The sequence below is a fragment of the Macrobrachium rosenbergii genome, chromosome 42 (assembly GCF_040412425.1).
Source record: "Macrobrachium rosenbergii isolate ZJJX-2024 chromosome 42, ASM4041242v1, whole genome shotgun sequence".
Classification (NCBI taxonomy): Eukaryota; Metazoa; Arthropoda; class Malacostraca; order Decapoda; family Palaemonidae; genus Macrobrachium; species Macrobrachium rosenbergii.
The window spans coordinates 7,549,358-7,572,496 of NC_089782.1; the positions used below are offsets into that span (position 1 = coordinate 7,549,358).

General features: G+C 36.8%; 1 long non-coding RNA gene and 1 pseudogene across 1 annotated transcript; one reads left to right on the plus strand and one right to left on the minus strand.

Moving 5' to 3' along the window:
• Positions 1–11,472: 11,472 nt before the first annotated feature.
• Positions 11,473–20,032, minus strand: LOC136827909 (uncharacterized). Its single transcript, XR_010849852.1, has 3 exons — positions 19,961–20,032; positions 12,835–12,915; positions 11,473–11,892 (listed from the first exon to the last, which is right to left on the minus strand). It is a non-coding gene; the product is annotated as an uncharacterized lncRNA (long non-coding RNA).
• Positions 11,829–22,216, plus strand: LOC136827907 (rhodopsin-like; annotated as a pseudogene).
• The last annotated feature ends 923 nt before the right edge of the window (positions 22,217–23,139 follow it).

Genomic DNA, 23,139 nt, shown 5'->3' on the forward strand with positions numbered 1-23,139 from the left:
CAAAAGTCTGAGGGCTAAGTATGAAGAGCTGAAGATGCTCATTCATATATTCTCTCCAGTTTTTATTTGTTTATAGGAAACGATGTTGGATATTAATACTCCTTGTCCAAGGGAATACACTGCATACCGAACTGCTTATAATCCTCAAGTAGGAAGTCATGGAGGGAGTTTGGTTTATATTCGTCATGACGTTCCTCAGATATCTTTAAGTCTGCAAACTCCCCTTCAAGCAGTAGCAGAGCAAGTAGAATTAACTAGCAAATATACTGTTTGCTCTCCCTACTTACCTCCCAGTGATGATGTCTGTTATAATGATGTAGTAGGATTGATTAATCAACTTCCTCAACCGTTTCTTCTTGTAAGAGACATGAACAGTAGACATGTATTGTGGGGTGACGTTTTAGCAAATAGAAAGGAAATCTCATAGCATCACTAATTGAAAACGAAGACATAGGGATTCTTAATATAGGTGAGCCTACTCACTTTCATATACAAACAGGCATTTTGGCACGTATTGACCTATCAATGGCTAGTTCTAACTGCCTTATTGATTTTCACTGGAGAACACTGGATGACTGGCATACTAATGACCATGCACCAATAATCATTAAAAGCAATAGCAGTCCACCAGAGCACAGATCTCTCACTGGTGCTTAGATAAAGCAGATGGGAATAAGTTCAGGAATTAAGTGAAATCAAAAGGTGATGTGGGTGAGTTCAGCAGTGTTGATGATGTCATTGATTTACTTAATGGTACTTTTCACACTGCTGGATTACATTCCATTCCTAAAACCACTGGCTTATTCCGCCATCGACTGGTCCCTTGGTGGTCGCCTGAACCCTAGGCACTTCACAGAGCCACAAGAACTGCTCTAACTAGATACTGACGAAATCGAACAGAGCTTAACATCATAGTATATAAAAGTGTAGAGCACAGTTCCGGCGAGCATTAAAGGCAGTCCGTCGCCAATCATGGTCATCCTTTGTGTCTTTATTGAATAAAAGAACTCCACCTTCAGCTGTATGGAGAAGAGTCAATAAAATAGCAGGCAAATATACTCCTAACCTTCCCCCCTGTACTAAGGGTTAATGGGGCATCACAGGTGCATTGGAAGTGCGTAACAAATTAGCAGTCCATTTTGAAAAAGTTTCACAGAAATCGGAAACATCTCCAGGATTCATTATCATTCCAGGGAAGAACAAAAGCCACTTGATTTTTCATCCAATAAAGAAGAACCCTACAATGTTCTATTTACTGAGAGAGAATTTGATTCTGCCTTGTCAACATGTACAGATAACGCCCCAGGCCCTGATGAGGTTCTATATGCAATGATTAAGCATGTATGTAAGAACACTAAGCTTTTCATAATTAGCATTATCAACAGAATTTGGCATGATCACAATTTCCCATCAGTTTGGGAACTAGCTTCAATTTTAGCCTTTTTAAAACCAGGAAAGGACAAATTTTTATGTGCAAGCTGCCTCCCAATTGCCTTGACATCTTGTATTTGTGAGTTTATGGGAAAGATGGTCAATGCAAGGCTTGTTTGGTTATTAGGAAAAACAATATTTTATCACCTGCACAGTGTGGATTTAGAAAAATGCATTCTACTACTGATGTCTTGATTCGTCTTCAGTCATCTATATGTGAATCGTTTGCATCAAAACAGCATCATGTTACTATATTCTTTGACCTTGAAAAGGCTTATGACACAGCATGAAGATATGGAGTCCTTAAAGCCATCCATCATTCAGGACTTAGAGGAGAACTACCATTGTTTATTAAGGTCTTTCTGACATGTCAACGCTTTCAAGTTAGAGTTGGTAATACACTATCAGAAAGTAAATTCAAGAAGAAGGGGTCCTGCAAGGTAGCGTTCTTAGTGTTACCTATTTACACTTGCTATCATTGGTATTTCTCCTCATATTCCTTATGATGTATTGCACACTTTTTGTTGATGATCTTTCTATATCATTTGCAGGATCAAGGATGTCTGTTATTGAAACAAAGCTCCAACTTACAGTAAATAGCATCATTAAATGGGCAGATTTGAATGGGCTTAAATTTTCGACTAGCAAAACAGTTGTTGTCCACTTTTGCCATATTTGTGGGCTTCATCAGACCCAGATGAAAGGCCAAAGAATTCCCCTGTAGAGGAAACCAAATTCCTTGGTTTAATTTTTGATCATAGGTTGACATGGGTGTCTCATCTAAAGATGTTAAACACAAAGTGTCAGAAGATTTTAAACATTTTTAAGGTTTTAGCTCACACATCCTGGGGTGCAGACCGTCAAGTACTTTTAAGGTTGCATAAAGCTCTGGTTTTATCGAAATTGTTTTATGGGTGTGAAGTATACTCTTCTGCAACCCGCAGCAGGTTGAAAATGCTTGACTCTGTACATCATGCAGGCATTAGACTGGCCATTGGTGCATTCAAGACCTCGCCACTACCAAGCTTGTTGGTTGATGCTGGGGAGTTGCCTTTACAACTCCATAGCCAGTCATCCATCCTTTGCTACTGGTATAGGATGCAGAGACTTTCCAGTTCTCAAGCCTTTCAAACTACAACAAGTGAAAGACATTTTAGGCACTATGAGATGCATCCTAAATGTCCGCAACCTTACAGGTATAGGCTTAAACAGCTACTTGGCACTACTGATATCAGTAGAAATGGTGCTTCCTTATAAAATGTCAGTGACCCCGCCATGGAAATTAACAGAAACTTCATTTTGTCAATATTTTTATGGTTTAAGAAAAATGTGACAGATATAGAGATCCGTTCCATATTTATGGAACACAGTGAGGTTCATAAGGATTCAACTTGTGTATCCAGCGCTGGAATTGGATTTGGAGTTTTTGTAATTATTTTGCACCAAAGGTGCACTTCCTGTTTTAACATCTATTTTTACAGCAGAGTTGCTTGGGATTTTAAATGCTATTGAAAAAATAGCAATTATTGATGAAACAAATTTTACAATTTTTAGTGTTTCTAAGAGTGCATTACGGGGACTTAATGCTTTTAACTCTACTAACCCCTTGGTTTTAAAAATTCAGCAATGGGTGCACCTACTATTATACAAAGGAACACAGATTAGTTTTTGTTGGGTTTCGGCACATGCTGGTGTGCATGGAAATGAAGAAGCTGACAGATTGGCCAAAGCAGCAGCTCTAGACTTACTTCCAAGGAGGTGTCCACTTTTATATAACAATTTCTTCCCAAGCATTAGAAAATTTATAATTAATTTGTGTCAAGAGCACTGGGATAGTATAGGAGATAATAAAATTAAAAAAAATTATGGATGTTATATTTCCTTGGAAGTATGGCAGTATGCCTAGAAGATGGGAGACTGCTCTTTGCCGCCTATGGATTGGTCATACTCGCCTAACACAGCTTTTCGATGGGCGGGGAGAATCAACCTTTTTGTGAGGATTGTCTGGTCCCCTTGACTGTGAAGCACTTGCTGGTTGAGTGCCCCAGTCTTGGGGATATTAGAAGCTGTTACCTCTCTGAGGCTCTTGGTCAGGATGGCAGGTTCATCCTTGCCTAGATCCTTGGAGAGGATGTGGTGTATGATGCCAGTGGCATTTTTAGATTTATTATTGACACTAGTCTTCTCGCAAAAATATAATATTTCAGTTTTTTTATCTGTTTATTGTTTTTATAGTAGCTATGTTGTTCATTCAAGAGTTATATTGATATCAGCATCAATGACCCAGTTGTCACGATGCCAGATAACTCAAAATCATTCATTCATTCACAATAATTTATGTATACATTGCAACGTCTATAACATAGCAGGAATAGAAATAAAATTAATTTAAATTGTTTTAATTCTTAGAACTATGGGTTTCCACTCACCCCTTCATAACTCTCCTTCATTCCCCAAAATGGCTAAGCCTAACCCTTCTCTCTGTTCAAAATGACTGCCTAAGGCCTTGTTCCAAGGTGACCGTCGTACCTTCGTGGTATCAAGCAGCAACAAGGGAGGAGCAAGAAAAGAGAAAAAGTCATGCCCTTTTAACCCTCCACGAGCTTGACTGATGCCATGTGGTCATTATAGAAAACATGACGAAGATTGATCTTTGTGCTATGTGCGAAGATGCGACGGCGTAATCTCCGAAGGTTATTTATAGATGATGCAAAAGAAATCGAGAGAGAGAAGTGCTCAGAACACCAGCCAGGACAGATGTTCCTAACCTTGCCTGACCATCGAACTTCCCACATATTTGACCCCGAGATTAGAACTAGTATACTTTTGTAGCGGCATTTTAATTCCTTCCTCCATTGCCTGCACCCTATCGAATGAGGACACCATCATCTTGATGAAGGTAATGTACTGGAATAAGGTTTCTTAGTCAGTCACGATCCCTGTTATTACTCTGTCTGATTTTTCATTTATTTTGCATTGTGAGATCACCTTCAGTGATTAGTGTTGGAGCATTCAGTGTTAATGTAATTATGCATTTAGCATTGAATTGAGTTATTTGGCACCATATGTGCATTTTTCTCAGTTCCCTTTCAGTGTCTTATTATTCTTGTAAGTAACCATCTTGCACTGCAGATAGGCTTCGACTGTGGAACCACTTGGCTCTATCCACGAGCAGTCCCCCCTTCTACCCCCACTGCGATGTTTCCTGTTATGAAGACATCATCGGCGTAGAATATTTATTCTGTGTAGGATTCATTCATTTAGCAGGCCCTTATTATTACCTGTCCAGTAATTTGTCATTCTTCTGATCTGTGTCCGTTTTGTAAAAAAATTAAGGTAGACCTCTTAACTCAGATCACCATATATATATATGTTAAGAGAACCCTTGAGTTTATGTAATTTTCCCTCACATGAAGAAGTCCCTAAGCCATAGATTTTCCCGTGTTTGTCTACGAATTGCCCTAATATTGAGTCAGATGTGTAATAAATATAAGGAACTCCCTGCGTTCATCCGTTGCTGCCCAGAATCACGTAAGTAGCCCTCGGATATTTGTAGCAAATGGCGCATTGCTTTGTAATTATCAGCGGAATAGCAACTGCTAGCTGGTCTGCATAATTAGAGATGACGATGGTATCATACCCCCTCCATTTTAAGCACATGAGAAGAGCCAGGTCCACAGTGTAAGCACATATTGAAATATTTTGTTTAGGTTTACGCTAGGTGTGAAAAGTGACTGCAATCAGTGTTAGGTAATTGACAGACCACGTGCATGCCAAATTAGTTCATGAGAAGAGAGAGCGTATTAACAATTCCATGAGATTTTTGTGCTATTGCATGTTAGCTGCATGTTTTAAGAATAGGAAGCTAGGGAGCAACTCAGTCAAAAGGTTAAGAAAAAGGAATAGAGCTCCTATTCCTTCATCCACATGTTAAAGAAAATTTGAAAGACCCGAATTCCCAGATAGGCACACTGTAGGTGACCACCAAGGCTTAGACTCCAGCTGTTTTTGCATCGCTGGATTCATCTCTCTCTCTCACTCTCTCTCTCTCTCTCTCTCTCTCTCTCTCTCTCTCTCTCTCTCTCTCTCTCTCTCTCTCTCGCTTGATCGATAGGAAAAGCTAGGAAGTATTTAGGAATCTATATTTCCGCTCTCAAGTCGAGAGAATAGTAATTCCGACGCGGAATCTTCAATTCCAGGCCACGTGGGCCCATCCCTAACAGTCCGCCATCTTTGATTTGAGTTCCATTAGAAATTCCATTGTTATAAAAAAAATGCAAACACAGCGCTCATATATAAATCCCTTCTTTTGCTCGCTAATATTTTATCCATACGCCCATGCACCTCACTGCATTTTTTGAAAGTAATAAACCTTTAATTCTTTAACTGAGTAGGATATTCCTCGGCGAGCCCGTAGTATTCCTGTAAACTTATTTATTGACGAATGTATCAGTGAGAATTTCCTCTTTCACTCATTCATTACTGTTGAATGTGCTTTGCAAAAAAGCACAAAAAACTTTTTATTCAGTAACTACCAGAGCGGCTTTTAACAATCAAAATGTACTTATTTTCCCATATAGTGATCTTCTATGTAGGGTTCCAAATTTTTGCAAGAATTTGAATATTAATGTTGTTTTTAAATTTTCAAACACCTTGAAAAATATCTTAATAAGGAATTCTCGCAGAGTTTCTCAGGGCTGCATTTACGGAGGTTCTTGCATGAATTGCAAGTGTTGTTATATAGGACAATCTGGGAAGGGACTGGAGACAAGAATTAAACAACACATATATAGTGTGAGAACGGGACAAATGTCCAATGCATTATTTTTACACATTAATAATCTTAATCATATGGCTCAGTGGGAGGGGGCAAAAGTTGTTTGATATTGTAACAATATAACTCGTAGAAATGTTATTGAATCTGCTTTTATTAAATATCACGGTGACTTACTGAATGTAAGCCAATGTATGTACAAACTAGAGGCATTTGTTGTTAGAGATTTGTAAGATTGTTTCTTTTTAATCACCTGTTGAGCTGTTCTATACCTGCTGGACTTGTTTTAACCGGATCTTGGATATTTGTGTTTACATTTTTTCAGCTTTTATGTTTACTTTGTTAGATATTCGCCGTTTTTTAGCATTATACCTCGAAAATGTGTTGAAAGAACACGAAAGCTCTTGGTACTCCTTCTGTTTTTTTCTGTGACCTTGGCTAAATATATATATATATATATATATATATATATATATATATATATATATATATATATATATATATATATATATATATATATATATATATGTAGTCCTGATTCCTCGTCCGTCACTGGTTCGACCCCACGGGGACGGTGGACTTATTATCAACAAAAATTCCCCTTGTAACATACATGAAAATATATTCCTTCCGAGGTAGAGTGAATTGGATATTAAAGGACGTTTGTAGCTTTCTGATTGTATATGAATCACGGTGATGTGATAAATAGTCATAATATGGCTCGTCGACAAGCGCATACACGGTCAACATGGCAGAGGTGGGTGGATATCGTCTCCAAACGCAAAACACCTGAGTTCGACAGGTGAGTTGATAGGAGATGGTATTCACTTATACCTCTTTTGGCCGACTGGTTAGTGTGTCACTGTAGTCCTGATTCTCGTCCGTCGCTGGTTCGACCACGGGACGGTGGACTTATTATCAACTAAAAATTCCCCTTCGGTAACATATATGACTATATTCCTTCGAGGTAGAGTGAACCCGTTTGTAGCTTTCTGATTGTATATGAATCACGGGCATGTGATAAATAGTCATAATATGGCTACGTGCGACAAACGCACCACACGAACATGGCAGAGGTGGGTGGATACCTCCAAACGCAAAACACCTGACTTCGACCTGAGTTGATGGGGAGATGGTATTCACTTATACCTCTCTTGTAAGACTGGTTAGTGTGTCACTGTAGTCCTGATTCCTCGTCCGCCAATTTTATTATCAACTAAAATTCCCTTGAAATATATGAGTTATTCCTTCCGAGGCAGACTGAATTGGATATTAAAGGACGTTTGACTTTCTGATTGTATTCCTGATGAATAACATGATGGAAATGAACACAACATGGCAAGGTTGTGGATATCGTCAAACGTCAAAACACAGTTCGAAATAAATTTGATGGGAGATGGTGATTCACCATACCTCTCTTGCAGCCGACTGGTTACCTGTGACTTCCTCGTCCGTCGCTGGAGTGAGAGTCCAGGGACATTATCAACTAAAATTCGCAACATATGAAAATATATTCCTTCCGAAAAGGAACTGGATATTAAAGGACGTTTGTAGCTTTCTGATTGTTTTTCCCAGGCAGGTGATGTGATAAGACCTAACATACCGTGCGACAAACTACCCAACTCAGCAGAGGTGGGTGGATATCGTCTTGAGTTCGATTGATGGGGAACATTTCATTTGACTTCCTGATTCCTCGTCCGCTTAACTGTGAGGACTATGATGGAACATACAAAAATGTTTGCAAAAGCTAACTAAGGACGTTTGTAGCTTTCTGATTACCAAATCACGGTAGTCCCTAAATGGTCAATATGACGTGTCAAACGCATCATAACATGAGCAGGTTGGTGGAATTCTGAAACGAAACACCTTTCGACCGGGTGAGTAATTAAAACACTTGTGGCCGAAGTGTGTCACTGTAGTCATCTTCACTCAAAGGGTTCGACCCCACGGGACGGTTAGTAACCCTTCGGTAATATAAAAGAAAATCCCTTTGAGAAAGGACGTTTGTACCTTTCTGATTGTATATGAATCACATATTGTTAAACATTCACCAGTCAATTTCTGAGATCTATTCATGAGAGAAATTCTCCCACCTTGTGTACGACTGGGTTACCACTACTGTGGGTTCACTCCGACCTGTCCCACACCTGGACTTATCTCAGCCCTCATAACTATATGAAAATATATTTCCTATCGAGTCTAATCATCATATTAAAGGCGTTTGTACTTTGATTGTATATCTCACGGTGATGTGATATTCCTCGAACCTTTACTGGTCGGCTCTCAATTACCTTTCAGGTACCTGACGAGATTATCTGCATGCCCTGAGAAGAGAAATATAAATGACCTATATTATAGAAGGACTAGAAAACACGACCACTGTCAACGAAAATATGGTATAATATATATGGCTATATACAGGACATCCTATATTCCTAGTGCATGCCACAACGTTTCCCTGTTGAGTATCCTGTAATGCTGTCACCTTGTCTGAAGTGTGGTCCTAATTCAGATGCAAACCACCCTTGACTTACTGCACTCTGATGACTAACGTGATCATGAAGCACCCCTTCTACTTCTCATCTGATCCTTCTTTGGTGGGGAATGGAAAAGTGTTTCACAGACACTCACCACAGGACTTCCATGGATATTCCAGCTACGAAAATGTCATAAAAGGAACTAATCTACCTAAGTCTTTCCCACAGACCAAGGTCATACCAGTGATTGGACCCAACTCAGCAGCGCTTTGTTTTCATCTGGCTTCCCCATTTTTGCCTTGTTTGCAAAAGCTAACTGAATTTCCCACCTGTTCTCCCTATGTTGTCTCATATGAGCAGGTAATTTAAAACATTCCCTAATTAAAAGCACTGAAATCTTCCTCAAAGGAAGTTAGTAACCCTTCTCCATATTAAAGAAAATCCTTCTTGAAACATGATATGAGATGTTAATTTTACTGCAAAGCATTACACCTGTCCCACACCTGATCCCTGGCCTCATATCGGTCTAATCATCTCACTACTGTCAGCCTGATTTTTACTGGTCGGCTCTCAATTACCTTTCAGGTACCTGACGAGATTATCTGCATGCCCTGAGAAGAGAGCCACCTCGTTAACTGTCGAAACGACCGGCTGTCGACGCCAATGTGTATAAATGCTACAGGACATCCTATATAGTGCATATATTTCCCCTGTTAGTATCCTGTATGCTGTCACTCTGATATATGGTCCTTATCAAACCACCTTGGACTCTGCATAAATGACTAGGTGATCATATAGTACCCTTCTATTCTCATCTGATCCTTCTATGGTGGGAACTGTATATATATATTATATGGATATTATATGAGAACAGGCCTAATCTACCCAAGTCTTGTCCACAGACCAATCATGATTGGATTGTTTGTCTTATACACATTTTTGCCTTTTACTATACCTGTTCTCCTGTTCTCTGAATTTTCCCTAAGGTTACCTTGATATATCTTTGAATGATAAGGAGTTTTAATTTTACTAAAGCATTACATTCTGATCCCTGGATAGTCAGTTGATGTTTCCAAAAGCATAGTTTATATATCCTCAACCACGACAGCTGCATGACTATATATATATATATATATATATATATATATATATATATATATATATATATATATATATATATATATATATATATATATATATATATATATATATATATATATATGCTATTCTTTTTGTGTTTAAAGAAGTTATAGACTAAATACATTACTAGAAATTGAATTGGAAATAAAAGGTATATATAAAATTTTACACGAGATACATGTAGACATTGCTAATAGTTATATACACAAAGATACAGGTATGCATATACTACAACAAACACAACAGTTATTATTAAAAAAATAGTATAAAAGACTTTAACAGTCCTTATTTTCAGTTCGAGGTCTGTAACATCCTTCAAGATATTTCATAGTATAGTACAGCTAGGCCAATATTCTAATAATATTGTTTTACTAAATGTTTGATCCCATCTTTAAAATCAGTTGTTATAAATTATGAATCTTTATGAATAAAGACAACAGGGACTTTAACTACTGGGAAGTTATTCCATATGGTACTAAAAGCAGAACTATTTAGGGTTCCGTATGACCCACTCCCGGCTGAGTTTATTTTTTTTTTATAAAACTGCGGAATAGATAACACCTTTGTGTCAAAATTATAATTTCCATGTAAGTAGCTGAAAGTTACGATAAGAGTTTACAGTTGAAGTAAATAAAGTAGAAATGATTATGCAAAGCTTCATTGGGAATTACATTAATCTTCTACTGCATTATCATTCTTGCAGAATTTATTGTTAATTTGCCTTTCCCCTTTCATATACACTCTTATACTTCACAGTCCGAGCAAGATAGGAAAAAGTGGAAACCATCTAATATTTTTGTAAGTGCAAAGAATTTATTCAGTAATACAAATTGATAAAAAAAAAAAAATCACAATTGAATTCTGTCGTTGCCATCGTTTTGGTCTTGAATGGGTGGAAAGTTCTCCTGATCGTACCATATATGACAGGATGCTTAAAATACTCAAGCCTTTTTCGTCGGCTGATGCAACCGTTGCCGCATCACCGGTAGAACTGGCAACTTCGTCCCCTCTCAGTAGCACATGAGAGGCAAGGTAACTTGTTTTCCATAGCAGCTCTGTATTTAGGATGGCTGATAGCATAAAACAATAGGGTTGTACACAGCATTGGCCTTGGCGAAGACAGAACCCCAGATTGAAAACAGAGGAGTGACCATAGGCTTGTGTAAGAGACCTGCCATATTGATGAGGAAGTAGGAGTCCATGCAAAAACCATAGGGACACAGTTGTAAGGCGACCTTAAGCGAGACGGCACTCGTTTGAAGTCTTCTTGCTCTCTGGGTCATTTCTCAGGGACTTCACTCCCATCTTCTTGGCCTGTTCACGCATCTGTTTTCTCGTGAGTGGCGACAGCTTTCATGATGAATGCATAGCAATAGATGATTAACAAGAGAGAAGATATAGCAATCAAATGCATAGAAGTACAGGTATAACTGACTCCAGAACTCTTCAGAGAGAGATAATCAGTGCCGCAGGCTGTCATGTTACCCTCAGGAACGTATCTACAGAAGCCAAACAGAGGAAGAACACCCCAGAAGAATGTTTGTCCCCATACAAAGGCAATCCTCAGCAAAGCGCCATTGGCGGTCAAAGGTGCTGCAGAGACCCTAACAATGACATTGTAACGATCAAAAGTAATGAAGATCATTGTCCAAATAGATATAGTTCCAAAGCTTGACCCCAGCATACCATAAATCTGGCAAGCCATGTCACTGAAAGCCCATGTCTGGTAATAGCAGTTAACTAAAATTGGTGGGCACATGGTTAACATCATACCAAAGTCAGAGAAAGCCAAATTCACAACAAACATGTTAGAGGAGTCCTGAGAGACTTGGTGTTCATGAAGACCCAGATAACGACGAAGTTGCCGCCAATGGCGAGGAGGCCCCAATAACCATCCAAACAGCAATTAGGTTATACCAGAGAGGGTTCATAGGAGGAAACTGGTACCAGTGGTTGTCAACTAAATGAAGGATGTCAGGGCACCGTGTCGACTACGGTGTAGTTCCCTGCAGGGTTCGTGGATGGCAGGACACTACCCGCCATCAGTGAAGGATCATCCCAGTAACTCATCTGCAATTAAGAAAATGCATCTATACACATCATTACAAATTTAGTTCATAATATTTCAAGTTGAGCACAGAATAGAAATTAAGTCTATTTTTTGGTTATAAAAATATTGCGAAGAATGTAGATGAATTTGTCTTTTAGCTAGTCTATAATTACAACCCTCAAAATGAATTGAATAATGATTGCACACCCACTAGTTTTCACAATAGATGTTTGTATGGTAGATTCTCAGATAAAGTAATGGATGGCACTGCAAATTTTAATCTTTCCCCTTAGTTTGTGCATATGATAAAATTTTCAACCTTTCCAAAAGCGCAGAAATGGCATTCAGTATACCCTAAATGTTAGACTTCTTCAATATATTGTTTTTCAAACGTTCAAGAAAAATTGATTTCGCTCAACAATAATTATTTTGCACAAACATGAGATAAGAATTGAGCTGCAACAGGAGGGTGAAGTTCAACATCAGTTTGCTGGTTTTCTTAAAAATATCATGACAAAGAGGAGTTTTACCCAGCACTATGGCATTCGGCCAAACGATTAGCAAAGATTACTTGTACGCAAGGTGGAATGTAGTTTTCAGTGTCGTTAATAAAACACTAAATCATTGGCTGCACACATTATAAGTTATAGGAACGAAATTTGAATTTCTAGCCATCATTAAAGGAATGAAGCAACGGGAATATTGATACCAGAGAGAAACAAATGACATTATTGCAAAGAGGTTTGGAAGTGAAGAAAAATTTACGAGAGGAAAGGTGTTTCCCAGTAGGCAAAATAGGAGGAAACCTTATGGGTTAACGGACATAACGAGTAGCAGGCTAAGAACGGGAGAAATACATCGAACGAATAAAAGGAAGAAACAATGATGAAGTACAGAGGGAAGAATTTAATGAAATTCTTGCCTCTCGTGATCTGCTCTTCGTCGTTTATTTCTTCCTTTACCTTATCAAGAAGATATGATGCAGCTGGAAAACAAGATAGGCAGTTGCACGAACGACAGATCTGTTCTGTTCGAGATGCTGCCTTGCTGTGTTGGCTTTCTCGACGACAAAGCTGCTTATATACTTCATTCGGCGGAGGTATGCGAATCACTAACCGGAAGAATTTGTAAACAAGCTCAAAGAGAAGCCAAGCATTAGCTAACACCCTCCCAAGTTTGTATTTCAACCAGGAAAAAGAGTACATTTGCAGTAAATGCATATATATGTATACAGTATATATATATTTATATATATATATATATATATATATATATATATATATATATATATATATATATATATAATATATATATATATATATATATATATATATATATATATATATATATATGTTACACACTCGAGAGAATTTCGTTGCTTACCTTCTGTAAAAAGCCGAGAAGTCCCATCTATTGGTAGCTTGATAGCGACGGTATCAAATGGCAACTGGTAACGTGCATTCGTACATACACACATTCTCTCTCTCTCTCTCTCTCTCTCTCTCTCTCTCTCTCTCTCTCTCTCTCTCTCTTCTCTCCCTCTATATATATATATATATATATATATATATATATATATATATATATATATATATATATATATATATATATATATATATATATATATAATATATATATATACTGGAAAAGTTGGATTTTTAACGTCAGAAGTTATGAAATGAAAGAAAAAGAACAACATATGAGAACAGAGGAAAGAGACATTAGGAAAAATCCTTATTACCCATATTAGATAATGGGATAACACGCAAACCATCACAGTGATGAATGCACAGGGGTTTAGTTTTGAAGTAACTGAAAAAGAAAAATAGAGTTCTTGGAAGAACTAACTCAAACCGAAAAAATATATATAATGAATAAAGTGAAACCTAGTACTCCCAAGAGACTGACAATGATGATCAGATAAAGGGTTTCCAAACTTATAGATCAAATAGAAAAATAGGAATCAAGGGAACCGCGATATATGGGAGAGACGTAAATCAAGGAAAAAATCTGTAGAAATATAGTAACACAGAATGTGAATTAATAGCGGTAGAATTTGAATATGAAAAATTAGTGAACATCATAACATATAGACCCCTAATACTAAAGAGTTTGATATAATAATAGACAAATTAGATGATATATGTAGAAATCACAAAGAATGGAATATACTCATATCCGGAGACTTTAACTTTCCTTTCGTAGATTGGAAAGAATGAATAGGAGATTGTGATTGTATTTATACATATAATAAAAAAGAGAGTAATAGTAGCGCAGAAGATATGAGGCAATTTGGAAAACTATTAGATATGCTACTAGAACATAACATCCAGCAAATAAATCACCTGCCAACAAGAAAGGATAATATTTTAGACCTAGTATTTGTGAATGACAGGTGAATCATGTTAAAGATATAACAGTATATAATACGAGTATTTCAGAACACAATGTCTTAGAATTAACATTCCATTCCAAACAAGTGAAACAGAGATAAGCAAGAGTCGAAAAAGTGGGAAGGATATGGAAAAATACAATTTCTACAGTAAGAATATAAACTGGTCAGAAATAAATGAAGAATTAAACAAAGACTGGGAAAACATATTCGTAAGTGATAATATACAGGTAAATACAGATATATTATATACTGATACAGTCCAAAAGGAGTAATAAAAAGCTGGCAGCAACAGCATTCTCATCTAAGGGAATTTGATAGCATCCCTTCAACAAGTCTATCTTGGAGACAAACTTGGCTTGCCCAACATTAACAAGTAACTGATCTATAGAGGCAGGGATAATTGTCAGCCACACTGATGGAGTTCAGTTTCCTATAATCAGTACACATCTAAACATGAGCCATCCGGTTTTCTCACTAACACACATGGAGAACTAAAGTTACTAGAACTGGGTTCTGATAATCCATACCGTAGCAAATATTCGACTTCTTTCTTCAAAACATCTCGATGATAAGGTGATAGGCGATAAGCTCTGTTTGAATGGTCTACCATCTTCTTGGATCTTGATCTCATGCTTTGTCAGATCAGTACACTAGGTACATCTGCAAATAGTTCTGTGAAACTTCTAATCACTTCACACAACTCATCACCTTGCTCAACACTCAGATGTTTCAGCTTATCCTCAAATTTTCCAAAATTGAAGAATTATTCATCTTGCTTTCAGCTCCCAATTCATATCCATCATCGTCTTCTGTAGTTGAAGTTGTCTGGGTTATTGACACAGTTTCCATTTTAGTTTCTGAGAAGTAAGTTTTAAGAGGTTTTACATGTATCTTCCTTTTTGTCTTCGTCTTTCTGGTGTTTCAGTCACATAAGTTCTATCATAACCTCTCAATTATCTTGTAAATATGAAACTTGTTGGAAGGAAATCTCTTGACAATAGAAACACTAACACTTGTTGACCAACACTAAAACTTCTTAACTTGAGTCTTCTTATCATATCTCCTTTTCATTTTCTCTTGACTCAGGTTCAGATTTTCTAAAGAGAATTTTCTAATCACTTCAATCTTTTCCTCAAGTTCTTCACATACTCTCCTTGGACTTCCAAATTGATTTCCTTCCCAATTTCTGCAGAAATTTCAACAGTCCTCTCACTTCTTCACCAAAAATCATCTTGTTAGGTGACAACCCATGCTTTTCTTGATAAGCATTCCTAATTTCAAATAACATTAATTGTACACAACATCCCAATCTCTGCCTGACTCAGAACAATACTTAGTCAGCATACTTTTCAATGTCTGGTGAAACCTTTCCAAGGCTCCTTGAGTCTCTGGGTGATATGGAATGGATAACTTTTATTTCACTTCCTCTATCACTTTGTACAATCTCTGGTATCCCAGAGAAAAACTCCACTAGTTTCTCAGCAACTATCTTGGCAGATATGTTTCTAACAGGGATTTCCTCAGGATATCCTGTCACGGAACACATCAATGTTAACAAATATTCATGACCCTTCTTTGTCTTTAGCAGTGGTCCAACCATATCTATGATCACCTTGCTAAAGGGTTCTCCTCTAACTTCTATAGGTTGTAGAGGGGCTTTTTGAATGGTTTCATTTGGCTTTCCAGCTGTCTGGCAGGTATGACACTCCCGACAGAATTTGCTAACATCTTTGTGAAGTCCAGGCCAGAAAAAAATATTTCATGATCTTCTCCGCAGTCTTCATGTGAGTGAGGGTACACTCCCATTCTCTTTACTTGAGCAGAGACTTAAAATTTTTTTTTTTTTTTTTTTGCCCTTGAAGACTCAAAATTCATCTTGACCTACTTTGCAGTCAGCTGTGAGCTCAGCCCACCCATTTGTTTTCCAAATGGGATTTTGGATTAATTGTGGGTTTAATTAATTTTTGGATTTAATTGTGGGTTTGATTAATATATTCTTTTGATTTTTGGGGATTAATTGTTAGAGTAACAGGATTTAACATTCTGGGATTCTTACTGTGTGGGAATTCTTTCAGGGAAAAGTGTTTTTTTCTTGGATTTTTTCTGTAAGGGGTGTCCTTTTGCAGGACTTGGGAAATTTTGCTTTTGTGAGCAGCCAAGAATAAGTTAACGATTTATTTACAAAGAGGAAAGCTGCAAAAATGAGGAGAGGAAATAATGATCGTTGGTCAAGTGACTAGGAAGAAGCTAATGGAACTGCAGAAGAAGGATACAATGTTGGCTGATTTGTTTTTCAGAGATCTTGATCAAGAAGAGATGCAACAAACTCCCTACCTGTTATTATCTGAAGGAAGGATAGCTAATGAGGAAGCATCGACCTACAGATATACCAGGAAATAATGACTGGGGTGAATATCATCAAATTTTGATTCTGCATCAGTGAGGAAGCAAGTAGTAGCAGTAGCGCATGAGTCTGGACATTCTTGGAATCAGGAAGACTGTTGAGAAGATTATTCCCATTTTTCTGGCCTGGTCTTCACAAGGATGTTAGCAAATTTTGCAGAGCATGTCACACATGCCAGATAGCCAGGAAAACCAATGAAACCATTCAGAAAGCCCTCTACAACTCATAGAAGTTAGAGTGAACCCATTATTAAGGTGATTATAGATGTAGTTGGACCGCTTCCGAAAACAAAGAGTTCATGAATATTTGTTAACATTAAGGTGTCAGTGACAAGGTATCCTGAGGCGATTCTTGTAAAAAATATAAGTGGAAAGGTAATTGCTAAGAAGTTGGTGGAGTTTTCTCAAGTTTGGAATACAAAAAATTGTGCAAAGTGATAGAGGAACTAACTTTATTTCCAAAATTGTTCCAGGATTCTGATGTCATTAAAAGTATGTTAACAAACAGCAATGAGTCAGGAAGAGAATGGGATACTGGTTCACCCTTGATGTTATTTGAAGTTAGGAATGCTTATCAAGACAGTATAGGATGTTCAACAAATGAAATGATTTTTGGTCCAAGACATTGTCCACCATTGAAGATTCTTGCAGAAGAATTGGGAAGAAAATCAAGAGGAAATCCAAGGAGAATATGTGAAGAACTTGAGGAAAGGTTAAGAGAAATGAGAAAATTCTCTTTAGAAAATCTGAAAATAAGTGGAGAGAAAGGGAAAAGGAGATATGATGCTAAGACTAAGCTGTAGGACAGCAAGTTCTAGTGTTCTTACCAGTAAAAAATCTATTTTTTATTATAAGTTTCAAGATCCTTATAGGATAATTGAGAAGTTAAGTGACCGAACTCATGTGACTGAAACACCAGAAAGAAGGAAACAACAGAGGGAAGATACATGTGAATCTTTTGAAACCTTACTTCTCAGAGACTAGAACTGAAACAGTGTCAATAACACAGACAACTTCATCTACAGAGGACTGATGATGGCTGCAATTGGGAGCTAAAGCAAGATGAACAATTCTTCCATACTGGAAAATTTGGAGGATAAACTAAAACATCTGAGTGTAGAGCAAAGTAGTGAATTAAGTGAAGTGATTCAGTTTCCTGAAATTTTTGCAGATGTACCTAGGGCGTACCATCTGATAAAGCATGAGATCAAGATCAGGAAGATGGAAACAGAGAGCATATCGTTTATCACCTTTTCACAGAATGTTTTGAAGAAAGAAGTTGAATATTTGTTGCAGCATGGATTAACAGAATCCAGTTCAAGTCATTACAGTTCTCCTTGTGTGATAGTGAAGAAACCAGATGGCTCATTGAGGATGAGTACTCGTTATAGGAAACTGAATTCCATCAGTGTGGCTGACAATTATCCCTTGACTCTTATTGATCAATTACTTGATAATATTGGGCAATTCAGATTTGTTTCAAGATAGACTTGTTGAAAGGATATTATCAAATTCCTTAGATGAAGATGCTAAGTTGCTGTCAGCTTTCATTACTCCTTTTCTTCTTCGGTATATATTTATCCACTATTTTCTCTAATATTTTATATAATATATCGAGTATTTACCTGTATATTATCACTTACGATTTTGTTTTTCCCAGTCTTTGTTTAATTCTTCATTTATTTCTGACCAGTTTATATTCTTACTGTAGAAATTGTATTTTCCATATCCTTCCCACTTTTCGACTCTTGCTTATCTCTGTTTTCATGTGCTTTGGAATGGACTGTTAATTTCTAAGACATTGTGTTCTGAAATACTCGTATTATATACTGTTATATCTTTAACATGATTCACCTCGTTCACAAATACCAGGTCTAAAAATATTATCCTTTCTTGTTGGCAGGTGATTTATTTGCTGGATGTTATGTTCTAGTAGCATATCTAATAGTTTTCCAAATTGCCTCATATCTTCTGCGCTACTATTACTCTTTTTTATTATATGTATAAATACAACCACAATCTCTATTCGTTCTTTCCAATCTACAAAAAGGAAAGTTAAAGTCTCGGATATGAGTATATTCCATTCTTTGTGATTTCTACATATATCATCTAATTTGTCTATTATTATATCAAACTCTTTAGTATTAGGGGTCTATATGTTACGATGTTCACTAATTTTTCATATTCAAATTCTACCGCTATTAATTCACATTCTGTGTTACTATATTTCTCACAGATTTTTCCTTGATTTACGTCTCTCCCATATATCGCGGTTCCCCCTTGATTCCTATTTTTCTATTTGATCTATAAGTTTGGAAACCCTTTATCTGATCATCATTGTCAGTCTCTTGGGAGTACTAGGTTTCACTTTTATTCATTACATATATTTTTTCGGTTTGAGTTAGTTCTTCCAAGAACTCTATTTTTCTTTTTCAGTTACTCAAAACTAAACCCTGTGCATTCATCACTGTGATGGTTTGCGTGTTATCCCCATTATCTAATATGGGTAATAATAAGGATTTTCCCACGTCTCTTTCCTGTTCTCATATGTTGTTCTTTTCTTCATTTCCATAACTTCGGACATTAAAAAATCCAACTTTTCCAGTATATATATATATATATATATATATATATATATATATATATATAATATATATATATATATATATATATATATATATATATATATATATATATATATATATATATATATATATATATATATATATATATATATATATATAGAGAGAGAGAGAGAGAGAGAGAGAGAGAGAGAGAGAGAGAGAGAGAGACAGAGAGTGCGTGTGTGTATGTAAGAATGCACGTTACCAGTAGCCATTTGATACCGTCGCTATCAAACTACCAATAGATGGGACTTCTCGGCTTTTTACAGAAGGTAAGCAATGAAATTTCTCTCAAGTGTGTAATAGATATATATATATATATATATATATATATATATATATATATATATATATATATATATATATATATATATATATAATGTATACATATATATGCATTTACTGCAAACGTGTACTGTAATTACTACTATTAGTCCACTTCACACATTCACTTGCGTACAAATTTTTGCAACGCTCTCTTTTCTGGTCGAAATACAAACTTGGGAGGGTGTTAGTTAATGCTTGGCTTTCTTGAGCTTGTTTACAAATTTTCCGGTTAAATGATTATACTTTCGCTGATAAGTATATAAGCAGCTTTGTCGTCGAGAAAGCCAACACAGCAAGGCAGCATCTCGAACAGAACAGATCTGTCGTTCGTGCAACTGCCTATCTTGTTTTCCAGCTGCATCATATCTTCTTGATAAGGTAAGGAAGAAATAAACGACGAAGAGCAGATCACGAGAGGCAAGAATTTCATTAAATTCTTCCCTCTGTACTTCATCATTGTTTCTTCCTTTTATTCGTTCGATGTATTTCTCCCGTTCTTGTATACTGCTACTTCGTTATGTCCGTTAACCCATAAGGTTTCCTCTATTTTGCCTGCTGGAAACACCTTTCTCTCATAAATTTTCTTCACTTCCAAACCTCTTTGCAATAATGTCATTTGTTTCTCTCTGGTATCAATATTGCCGTTGCTTCATTCTCTTTAATGGTGGCTAGAAATTCAAGTTCCGTTCTATAACTTATAATGCGTGCAGCCAATGATTTAGTGTTTTATTTGACACTGAAAACTATATTCCACCTTGCGTACAAGTAATCTTTGCTATTCGTTTGGCCGAATGCCATCCTGCTGGTGAACTCCTCTTGTCATGATCATTTTTACGAGAAACCAGCAAACTGATGTTGAACTTCACCCTCCTGTTGCAACTCAATTCTTATCTCATGTTTGTGCAAATAATTGTTGAGAACAAATCAATTTTCTTGCACGTTTAGAAAAACAATATACTGAAGAAGGCTAACATTTAGGGTATACTGAATGCCATTTCCTGCGCTTTTGGAAAGGTTGAAAATTTTATCATATGCACAAACTAAGGGGAAAGATTGAAAGTTCCAGTGCCATCCATTACTTTATCTGAGAATCTACCATACAAACATCTATTGTGAAAACTAGTGGGTATGCAATCATTATTCGATTCATTTTGAGAGTTGTAATTATAGACCAGCTAAAAGACAAATTCATCTACATTCTTCACAATATTTTTATAACCAAAAATCAGACTCAATTCTATTCTGTGCTAAACTTGAAATATTATGAACAAAATTTGTAATGATGTGTATAGATGCATTTTTTTTTTTAATTGCAGATGGGTTACTGGGATGATCCTTCACTGATGGCGGGTAGTGTCCTGCCATCCACGAACACAGGGAACTACACCGTAGTCGACACAGTGCTGACATCTCCTTCATTTAGTTGACAACCACTGGTACCAGTTTCCTCCTATGAACCCTCTCTGGTATAACCTAATTGCTATTTGGATGGTTGTTATGGGCCTCCTCGCTGTTTGGCGGCAACTTCGTCGTTATCTGGGTCTTCATGAACACCAAGTCTCTCAGGACTCCCGCTAACATGTTTGTTGTGAATTTGGCTTTCTCTGACTTTGGTATGATGTTAACCATGTGCCCACCAATTTTAGTTAACTGCTATTACCAGACATGGGCTTTCAGTGACATGGCTTGCCAGATTTATGGTATGCTGGGGTCAAGCTTTGGAACTATATCTATTTGGACAATGATCTTCATTACTTTGGATCATTTACAATGTCATTGTTAAGGGTCTCTCTGCAGCACCTTTGACCGCCAATGGCGCTTTGCTGAGGATTGCCTTTGTATGGGGACAAACATTCTTCTGGGGTGTTCTTCCTCTGTTTGGCTTCTGTAGATACGTTCCTGAGGGTAACATGACAGCCTGCGGCACTGAGTTATCTCTCTGAAGAGTTCTGGAGTCAGTTATACCTGTACTTCTATGCATTTGATTGCTATATCTTCCCTCTCTTGTTAATCATCTATTGCTATGCATTCATCATGAAAGCTGTCGCCACTCACGAGAAACAGATGCGTGAACAGGCCAAGAAGATGGGAGTGAAGTCCTGAGAAATGACCCAGAGAGCAAGAAGACTTCAAACGAGTGCCGTCTCAAAGGTCGCCCTTACAACTGTGTCCCTATGGTTTGTGCATGGACTCCCTACTTCGTCATCAATATGGCAGGTCTCTTACACAAGCCTATGGTCACTCCTCTGTTTTCAATCTGGGGTTCTGTCTTCGCCAAGGCCAATGCTGTGTACAACCCTATTGTTTATGCTATCAGCCATCCTAAATACAGAGCTGCTATGGAAAACAAGTTACCTTGCCTGTCATGTGCTGCTGAGAGGGACGAAGTTGCCAGTTCTACCGGTGATGCGGCAACGGTTGCATCAGCCGACGAAAAGGCTTGAGTATTTTGAGCGTCCTGTCATATATGGTACGATCAGGAGAACTTTCCACCCATTCAAGACCAAAACGATGGCAACGACAGAATTCAATTGTGTGTGTGTTTTTTTTTTTTATATTGTATTCCTGAATAAATCCTTTGCTCTTACAAAAATATCAGATGGTTTCCACTTTTTCCTATCTTGCTCGGACTGTGAAGTATGAGTGTATGAAAGGGGAAAGGCAAATTAGTAATAAATTCGGCAAGAATGATAATGCAGTAGAAGAATAATGTGGTTCCTAATGAAGCTTTGCACGATCATTCTTACTTTACTTCACCTGTAAACTCTTATCATAACTTTCAGCTACTTTCATGGAAATTATAATATTGACAAAAAAGGAGTTATCTATAATATTCCACAGTTTTCTGAAAAGAAAATAAACTCAGCCAGAAGTGGGTAATGCGGAACCCCGAATAATTCTGCTTTTAGTACCATATGGAATAATTTTCCAGTAGTTAGAGTCCCTGTTGTCTTTATTCATAAAGACTCATAATTTATAATAACTGATTTTAAGAAGGGATCATACATTTAATAATACAATATTATTAGAATAACGGCCTAACTGTACTATACTATGAAATATCTTGAAGGATATTACAGACCTTGAACTGAAAATAAGGTCTGATAAAGTCTTTATACTACTTTTTAATAATAACTGTTATGTTTGTTGCAGTATATGCATACCTGCACCTTTATGGAAAAAACTATTAGCAATATCTACATATCTTTCAAGAAATATATTCGGTCGATAACTTCTTTAATTACAAAAGTAAGTGTATATATATATATATATATATATATATATATATATATATATATATATATATATATATATATATATATATATGACTATTTATCACATCACCGTGATTCATATACAATCAGAAAAAGCTACAAACGTCCTTTAATATTCAATTCATCTACTTATATTTTCATATATGTTACCGAAGGGGAATTTTAGTTGATAATAAGTCACCGTCCCGTGGGTCGCTGGTTCGACCCCACGGACGGTGGACTTATTATCAACTAAAATTCCTT